The sequence below is a fragment of the Heptranchias perlo genome, unplaced genomic scaffold (genome assembly GCF_035084215.1).
Source record: "Heptranchias perlo isolate sHepPer1 unplaced genomic scaffold, sHepPer1.hap1 HAP1_SCAFFOLD_50, whole genome shotgun sequence".
Lineage (NCBI taxonomy): Eukaryota > Metazoa > Chordata > Chondrichthyes > Hexanchiformes > Hexanchidae > Heptranchias > Heptranchias perlo.
In genome coordinates this window covers 7,926,713-7,935,914 of record NW_027139516.1, presented here as the reverse complement: position 1 = coordinate 7,935,914, position 9,202 = coordinate 7,926,713, and the positions used below count along the sequence as shown (strand labels likewise).

The 9,202-nt window shown below is 44.3% G+C and overlaps 1 non-coding gene across 1 annotated transcript; it reads right to left on the bottom strand.

Moving 5' to 3' along the window:
• Nucleotides 1–3,714: 3,714 nt before the first annotated feature.
• trnag-ucc (transfer RNA glycine (anticodon UCC)) lies at nt 3,715–3,786 on the bottom strand. Its single transcript has one exon. It is a non-coding gene; the product is annotated as a tRNA-Gly (tRNA).
• Between the last annotated feature and the right edge of the window lie 5,416 nt (nt 3,787–9,202).

Sequence of the window (9,202 nt, the reverse complement as noted above, 5' to 3'; positions counted from 1 at the left end):
CTCTCACTGTTTAAAATGCATGGTGCTCTCACTGTTTTAAATGCATGGTGCTCTCACGGTTTATAATGCATGGTGCTCTCACTGCTTATAAAGCATGGTGCTCCCACAGTTTGTCATGCAGTGTGCTCTCATTGTTTAAAATGCATGGTGCTCTCACTGTATATAATGCTTGGTATCTCACTGTTTACAATGCATGGTGCTCTCACTGTTTTTAATGCATGGTGCTCTCACAATTTATAATGCATGGTGCTCTCACAGTTTAAAATACAAGGTGCACTGTTTAAAATGCACGGTGCTCTCACAGTTCAAAATACAAGGTGCACTCACAGTTTAAAATACAAGGTGCACTCACAGTTTAAAATACAAGGTGCTCTCACTGTTTAAAATGCACGGTGCTCTCACTGTTTATAATGCACGGTGCTCTCACTGTTTAAAATGCACGGTGCTCTCACTGTTTAAAATGCATGGGGCTCTCACTCTTTATAATGCATGGTGCTCACACTGTTTTAAATGCATGGTGTTCTCACTGCTTACAATGCATGGTGCTCTCAATGTTTATAATGCATGTTGCTCTCACTCTTTATAAAGCATGGTGCTCCCACTGTTTCTAATGCAAGGTGCTCTCACTGTTTATAATGCATATTGGTCTCACTGTTCATAATCAATGCTCCTCTCACTGTTTGTAATGCATGGTGCTCTCACTGTTTAAAATGCATTGGTCTCTCACTGTTGATAATGCATGGTCCTCTCACTGTTTAAAATGCATGGTGCTCTCACTGCTTATAATGCATGGCGCTCTCACTGTTTATAATGCATGGCGCTCTCACTGTTTATAATGCATGGCGCTCTCACTGTTTATAATGCATGGCGCTCTCACTGTTTATAATGCATGGTGCTCTCACTGGTTGAAATGCATGGTCCACTCACTGTTTAAAATGCATCGTGCTCTCACTGTCTATAATGCTTGGTATCTCACTGTTTATAATGCATGGTGCTCTCACTGTTTAATGTGCATAGTGCTCTCACTGCTTATAAGGCATGGTGCACTCACTGTATATAATGCATGGTGCTCTCACTGTTTATAATGCATGGTGCTCTCACTGTTTATAATGCACGTTGCTCTCACTGTTTATAATGCATGGTGCTCTCACTGTTTATAATACACGTTGCTCTCACTGTTTATCATGCATGTTGCTCTCACTGCATTCAATGCATTGTGCTCACACTGTTTATCATGCATGTTGCTCTCACTGCTTATAATGCACAGTGCTCTCACTGTTTATAATGCATGGTGCTCTCACTGTTTATAATGCATTGTGCTCCTACTGTTTATAATGCATGGTGTTCTGACAGTTTATAATGCATGGTGCTCTCACTGTTTAATGTGCATAGTGCTCTCACTGCTTGTAATGCACGGTGCACTCACTGTATATAATGCATCGTGCTCTCACTGTTTATAATGCATGGTGCGCTCACTGTTTATCATGCATGGTGCTTTCACTGTTTATAATGCATCGTGCTCTCACTGTTTATAATGCATGGTGCGCTCACTGTTTATCATGCATGGTGCTCTCACTGTTTATAATGCATGGTGCTCTTACTGTTTATAATGCATGGTGCTCTCACTGTTTATAATGCATATTGGTCTCACTGTTCATAATCAATGCTGCTCTCACTGATTATAATGCATGGTGCTCTCACTGGTTATAATGCATGGTGCTCTCACTGTTTATAATGTATGTTGCTCTCACTGTTTATAATGCATGGTGCTCTCACTGTTTATAATGCATGGTGCTCTCACTGTTTATAATGCACGTTGCTCTCATTGTTTATAATGCATGGTGCTCTCACTGTTTATAATACACGTTGCTCTCACTGTTTATCATGCATGTTGCTCTCACTGCATTCAATGCATTGTGCTCTCACTGTTTATAATGCATTGTGCTCCTACTGTTTATAATGCATGGTGTTCTGACAGTTTATAATGCATGGTGCTCTCACTGTTTAATGTGCATGGTGCTCTCACTGTTTATAATGCACGTTGCTCTCATTGTTTATAATGCATGGTGCTCTCACTGTTTATAATGCACGTTGCTCTCACTGTTTATCATGCATGTTGCTCTCACTGCATTCAATGCATTGTGCTCTCACTGTTTATAATGCTTTGTGCTCTCACTGCTTATAATGCACGGTGCTCTCACTGTTTATAATGCATGGTGCTCTCACTGTTTATAATGCATTGTGCTCCTACTGTTTATAATGCATGGTGTTCTGACAGTTTATAATGCATGGTGCTCTCACTGTTTAATGTGCATAGTGCTCTCACTGCTTGTAATGCATGGTGCACTCACTGTATATAATGCATGGTGCTCTCACTGTTTATCGTGCACGGTGCTCTCACTGTTTATCGTGCACGGTGCTCTCACTGTTTATCGTGCGTGGTGCTCTCACTGTTTAAAATGCATGGTGCTCTCACTGTTTAAAATGCATGGTGCTCTCTCTGCTTATAATGCATGGTGCTCTCACTGTTTATAATGCATGGTGCTCTCACTGTTTACAATGCATGGTGCTCTCTCTGCTTATAATGCATGGTGCTCTCTCTGTTTATAATGCACGGTGCTCTCACTGTTTTAAATGCATCGTGGTCTCACTGTTCATAATCAATGCTGCTCTCACTGTTTGCAATGCATGGTTCTCTCACTGTTTCTAGTGCATGGTGCTCTCACTGTTTATAATGCATGGTGCTCTCACTGTTTATAATGCATATTGGTCTCACTGTTCATAATCAATGCTGCTCTCACTGATTATAATGCATGGTGCTCTCACTGGTTATAATGCATGGTGCTCTCACTGTTTATAATGCATGTTGCTCTCACTGTTTATAATGTACGGTGCTCTCACTGTTTATAATGCACGGTGCTCTAACTGTTTAAAATGCATATTGGTCTCACTGTTCATAATCAATGCTGCTCTCACTGTTTGTCATGCATGGTGCTCTCACTTTTTTAAATGCATGGTGCTCTCACTGATAACAATGCATGGTGCTCTCACTTTTATAATGCATGGTGCTCTCACTGTTTATAATGCATGGTCGTCCAACTCTTTATAATGCATGTTGCTCTCTTAAAATCTATCGATCTCAGCTTTGAATATAACTCAACGACTGAGCATCCACAGCCCTCTGGGTTGTAGAGAATTCCAAAGATTCACAATCCTTCGAGTGAAGAAATGTTTCCTCATGTTGGTCCTAAATGGCCGACCCCTCATCTTGAGAGTATGAGCTCTCGTTCTTGACTCTCCCGCCAGGGGAATCAGACTCTCAGCATCCACACTGCCAAGCCGTCTAAGAATTTTATACATTTCAATGCGATCACCTCTCATTCTTCTAAACTCCACCGAAAATTGGCCAATTTTATACAATATTTCCTCATACTACAATTGCAGCAAGACCTCCTTTCTCTAATATTCCAACACCCTGACAATAAAGGCTAACATATCATTTCCCTTCCTCACTCTCATTAGACCCGTGGTAACTCAGTATTTCCAGCATGTTATTCCTCTTTTGCTTCTTTCGGGAAAAGAAATGAAGGTTGAAAATATTTTATTATAATTGCACCCGATTATGTTTTGGAAACAATATCCAACTGAACTGCATCAAATTCGATTGAAAACTTCACAGTTTCTGATGGAAATAAACTCATAAGAACACTTAATTGCGATGGCCGGGAATCGAACCCGGGTCAACTGCTTGGAAGGCAGCTATGCTCGCCACTATACCACCATCGCTGAAAATAATCACCAATAAAATAGTTCCCAAACATCAGATCCTGAACAGACACTGCAGGCTGTTGGATTTTGTTCTTCATTTGAACTGGTTTCTGACGGATCCTTTCTCGCTCTGTTGCAGTTCCTGTTTCCGCCCAGTAGATTTCACCAACCCCCAATCAATGGAAATTCCACACCAGCCAGTAATTCTTCACCTGATATCGGACTGAAGAGACAGTCGACACCTGCAATACTTGACCAGCTGGAAATACATTTTACCACAGCTCACATCAGCCATTGAGTAAAGTTAAATAATTCAATTAAATCATTACAGAGACCTGAATACCAACTGGGCAGGAATGGCAGCTTAATATTCAAGTCTATGAGATCTTTAGAAAGGACAGGGAAATAGGGAAAGGAGGAGGAGCAGCAATATTACTAAAGGACAATATTACAGCAGTTCAAAGATAGAATATCAGTGAGGGTGAGCGGGCAGTGTAAACACTCTGAGAGAGACCCATCACAAGTGCCCCCACTGTACTCCTCCAGAAGGTATCAGAAGGGCGAGTGCGGGAGGATTTCTTCATTCTTTGTGAACGTGTTTGTGAGATTGTGGAAATGTCTGGAAGAGGAAAAACCGGCGGTAAAGCTCTGTCCAAGGCCAAGTCTCGCTCATCCCGGGCCGGACTGCAGTTCCTTATTACCCGTGTTCACAGGCTCCTGCGAAAGGGGAACTATGCTGAACGTGTGGGTGCCGGAGCCCCGGTCTATCTGGCTGCTGTGCATCGAGTATCTGACGGCTGAAATCCTCGAGCTGCCCGGCAACGCGGCCCTGGACAAACAAGAAGACGCGTATCATCCCCAGACACCTGCAGCTGGCCATCCGCAACGACGAGGAGCTCAACAAGCTGCTGGGACGGGTGACCATCGCTCAGGGTGTTGTCTGATATCCAGGCCGTGCTGCTGCCGAAGAAAACCAGCATTGTGAGCTCCAAGAGCAAATAAACCGGCCAAGGCTTAATCTGATAACCCAAAGGACAGGACCAACCTGATTGCAATCTTTGAAGAAGGAACAGAAAGTGTAGACAAGTTTAATGCAGTAGATGTGATATATTTGGATTGTCCGAAGGCCTTCTATAATGTGCCACATTGTAGACTCATGGCTAAGCTCAGAGCACGTGGAGTGAGGGTCAGGTGGCAGAATGGATAGTAAGTTGGCTACAAAACTGAAAGCCGAGAATAGAGGTTAAGGGTCGCTACTCAGACTGGCAAAAGGTGGGAAGTGGAGTTCCAGTTGCTGGGACCACTGTTCTTCACAATTTACATTAACGATTTGGAGTCGGGAATCGGAAGTACAATTCCAAAATTTGTGGACGACACCAAATTGGGGGATTTCGTTAATACAAAGGAAGAAAGCATCAAAATGCAAGAGGACATTAATAAACTTGCAGAATGAACAATCAGGAGGTCACACACTGCTTGGATAATAAGAGTCTAAACGGGATAGAGGAGCAAAGGGATCCAGTGGTACAGATACACAAATTACTAAAAGTAGCGACCCAGGTTAATCAGGTCATAAAAAGACAAATCAAACACCAGGATTCATTTCTAGAGGGATAGAGTTGAAAAGCAAAGAAGTTATGTTAAACTTGTATAGAACCTTGTTTAGACCAGACTTGGAATACTGCGAACAGGTCTCGTCTCCATATTATAGACATAGGGACACTGGAGAAGGTGCAAACAAGATTCACAAGGATGATACCAGAAATGAGAGGATATTGTTATCAGGAAAGACTGAACAGACTGGGTCTCGTTTCACTCGAAAAGTGAAGGCTGAGGGTTGATCTGATCGAGGTTTTTAAGAAAATTACTGGGTTTGTTAGGATCGATGCAGAGAAAATGTTTCCACTTGTGGGGAGTCCAAAACTTCAGGTAATAAATGTAAAATAGTCGCTAATAAATCAAATATGGAATTCAGGAGAAATTGCTTTACCCAGAGAGTGGTTAGAATGTGGAACTTGCAACTACGAGGAGTAGCTGAGGCAAATAACATGGGGGCATTTAAGGGGAAGATAGAACAGCACATGAGGGAGAAAGGAATAGAAGGATATGCCGATAGGGTTAGATGAAGTTAGGAAGGAGGAGGCTCATGAGCAGCATAAACGCTGGCATAGACTAGTTGGGCCGAATGGCCTGTTTCTGTGCTGTAGGTTCAATGTGACTCGATGTAAAGGCTCTTTTCAGAGCCACCCTCTGTATCTGTGAAAGGACTGGTTACTGTCTGAAGGGAGACGCTGATATCATGCTGCCAGTGTGGCTTTGAGCTGCTTTTGTTTCGTTGTGGACGAGATGAGGTATTAATGGGACTGGAGTCGGGGCAGTGACCACAGTCCGGGACTTTAAACGGTGACTTATAGACCCCAGCCCACACATCACCAGGTTTCTTGTATTTATTTAAACTACTTGCCATGCTGGGCTCGTAAAGAATCACCAGAACTGCTCGATTAACCTTTCTACATCTGTGGAATTCAGCGCTTCGCTCCGTTTCTGTTCTATTTTGTTGGATTATTTACATAACGCATCAAACTCACTGGGGAATCACTGAAATGTAACTCTGTACAGAAACAAATAACAGTGAATTGCCTGGTGCCCAGGAGATCAGGAACATTACTCGCCTTTCGACCTGTTAACGAGTAAACCGTGTTTAGAGTCCACCGACCCGCTTTGGTTCCATATGGGGGATTAAACAGAGAAATCGGGAGGGGAGGAGACAGTCAGAGTGACAGAGCGGAGAGCGGCCTCTGATCTTCCAGCTCCACCTCCAGTTCTCTCTATCCGACAGTTTCAAACCGTTTATCGATAATAGAACCGAACCTCAGCGCTCCGCACAAACCCTGACAGAGCCGGGCTTCATATTCAAGGGTTCCCAAAACCCGAAGCTTTCAAATAAGCCCCGTTACAATGAGAAATCGTTCATATTCCTGCCGAAATACAGTCCATTCAATAACAAATCAACTCGGCTCCTCCATTTCAGTCTGTTTCCTTGTTCGATCTCCCCACACATCCCCTCCCAGACGGGTTCCGCGTTTTACAAACACCTTACTCCAGTTTATTTGGAGAATCTCATGTGTTGGGGTTTGAGTTATGACGCGGAGTTTCTCCGCCAGTGTTACGATCTCACAGAGACTCTCGCCCTGAATCTGTGAAAAGATTATGACCATGAACTGGGACTGGAGCCGAACACATCCCCAGTTACAGTGAGGCCCGGCCCGGACATCTCATTCTCTCTATTTTATATCAGACAGTATCCGACTTTCATGTCCAGCAATAGAGAGAGGGAGAGAGAGAGACAGTATCAGTCTTACACTTCCGAACTGTGTCCAAATCACGCTCAATAGCAGTATCCACCTTCATATACAGCACCAGAGAGAGAGAGGGAGGCAGACACGGTGAGAGAGACAGAGAGAGCGGTGAGACACAGTGACAGACAGACGTTAACAGTATTAGTTCCGGACTGACCGGTAAAGTGCCGTTTTATCCAGAAAGATTGCGTTGGAGAGACAGAAGATGCAATCTGATCTCTCACTGATATTGTACAAGGGTCAGACACACTATTAATCCCACACCCAGGGACAGTACAGAGAGGGACAGAAACAATGGGTCACATTTAACCCTCTGATGCCTGTTGTACTATCTGCAGTTTTACAGCTCAGGGCTGTTCGATATTACTCTCAGTGACCTACAGTTTCACTCCGGTTAAATTAATCTGCGACTGTTGCTGCCTGATATTAACCCTTCACGGTCCCAGCAAATACACCGACTCCCACTTTCCTCCCATGTTTCTCCAGGATTGGTTTGAGAGATCCTCTCTCAGTCACACATTATAGGGGCCATTAATGAAGAGAATCCATTGGCTGATTTCACAGCCGCTCACTTTATCTCTGAAAGGCACTTCACCATCAAAAGACCCCGAGAGAAACAGCAGGGATGGAAACATCTAGTTTAATAGTTGGAGATTGTAAAGTCAGTCTGGATTCCAGCGTTAGGCACTGGTGGAATCATATCTGTTTCCCATTCTGGTGCCTGTTCCTGCACTGCCTGTGGACCCCATTCCCTCTGACCTTTCCCCCAGACCCACTTCCTTTGCTCAGACTCGGAAAAAATCCAATTGGGGAAAGTTTCCATCGATTTTTGGATTGGGAATTGTGGGCGCCATTCCCTCAGTGAGCGGAAGAAGATGGTTTAAAACAGCCGGGAATGGAGAGATCACGGCCCCCCGGGGGAAGGGAGCAAAGAGCAGACTCGTTACAGCAGATCATCGCTTCGGGACCGTGTCCGCAGATGGGCTCAGAGATCGGCATTGAGTCCGGGGGAAGGTCAGGGGGAGTCCGGGGGGCTGTTTGTAAGAGGCGGAGTGGATCAGGAACTGGTCCAGGAACATGGAGTGAGAGGGGGGAAGGGAGAGGTCATTCTCGGACTGTGTGTGTACAGGGTGTGACCAGGGGAAGGGAGAGAGAATGGGAAGAACCTGCTATTAAAATCATTGCTGCTTTCTCTCCCCAAACCAGGAGTGAATGGTCCTGGTTTAGTTCCAGTCTCACCCTGTTTATTGTGATTGGATAGTGAAGAGTGGAAACAGAGCCGGACAGTAAGGATGTGGGGAGTTATACAAAGAGCATCTATTGCAGGCATCAGGTGAGAAGTGTGAAGGACACATTTTAAACAGCGGCTGTTTGGTTTCCGTTGAACGGTTAGTCCCATGGGAGAGGGGATTAGAAACCTGACCTGTACAAAGGTCCCTGCTACATCGGGTCGTCCCATTCATGGATCGGTGCAGGGGTTGGGCCGTGTCTGGATGTTATTAAATTGTTGTAAAACAGCCCAACACACCTGGTATGCAGAAGCTGAGTGCTGCAGTACTGCAGTGGAGTCAGACACTGACACTGTTTGTATCACTGGATTTCATTTTGTGGATATTCAAAATGATCATTAACAGAGATATTAAACTGATCACTTCTGTATTTTCTACCTCACATGTTCCTGAGTAACAAGAGATAACTTTCTTTCTACAGGCAAACCCTTGAACGATCCAGAATAAATGTGATGCTTCCTCCACCCGAGGCAGAAGGAACAGTGCAGCCAGCTCCTTCTCACACACAGTAAGTATATTATCACTCACAGAGCACAGAGACACAGACAGGTCATCAGTTCCACAGTCTCAGACAGCAGAAGTAGTCAGTCCCACACTGATCACAATTTGCAGAGACACATTTTCAATCCAACAGTCAAGCAGAGCAGGTGAGGCAGACACTGTTCCATTTCCCCCGAACTCAGTCCCGCTGACAGGTAGATACAAAAATCCCAGTCCAAAATCACACTCTCAGAGTGAAAGGCACTGTGTCAATCTCACAATAGAGCAAAATTAGCTACGAATTAA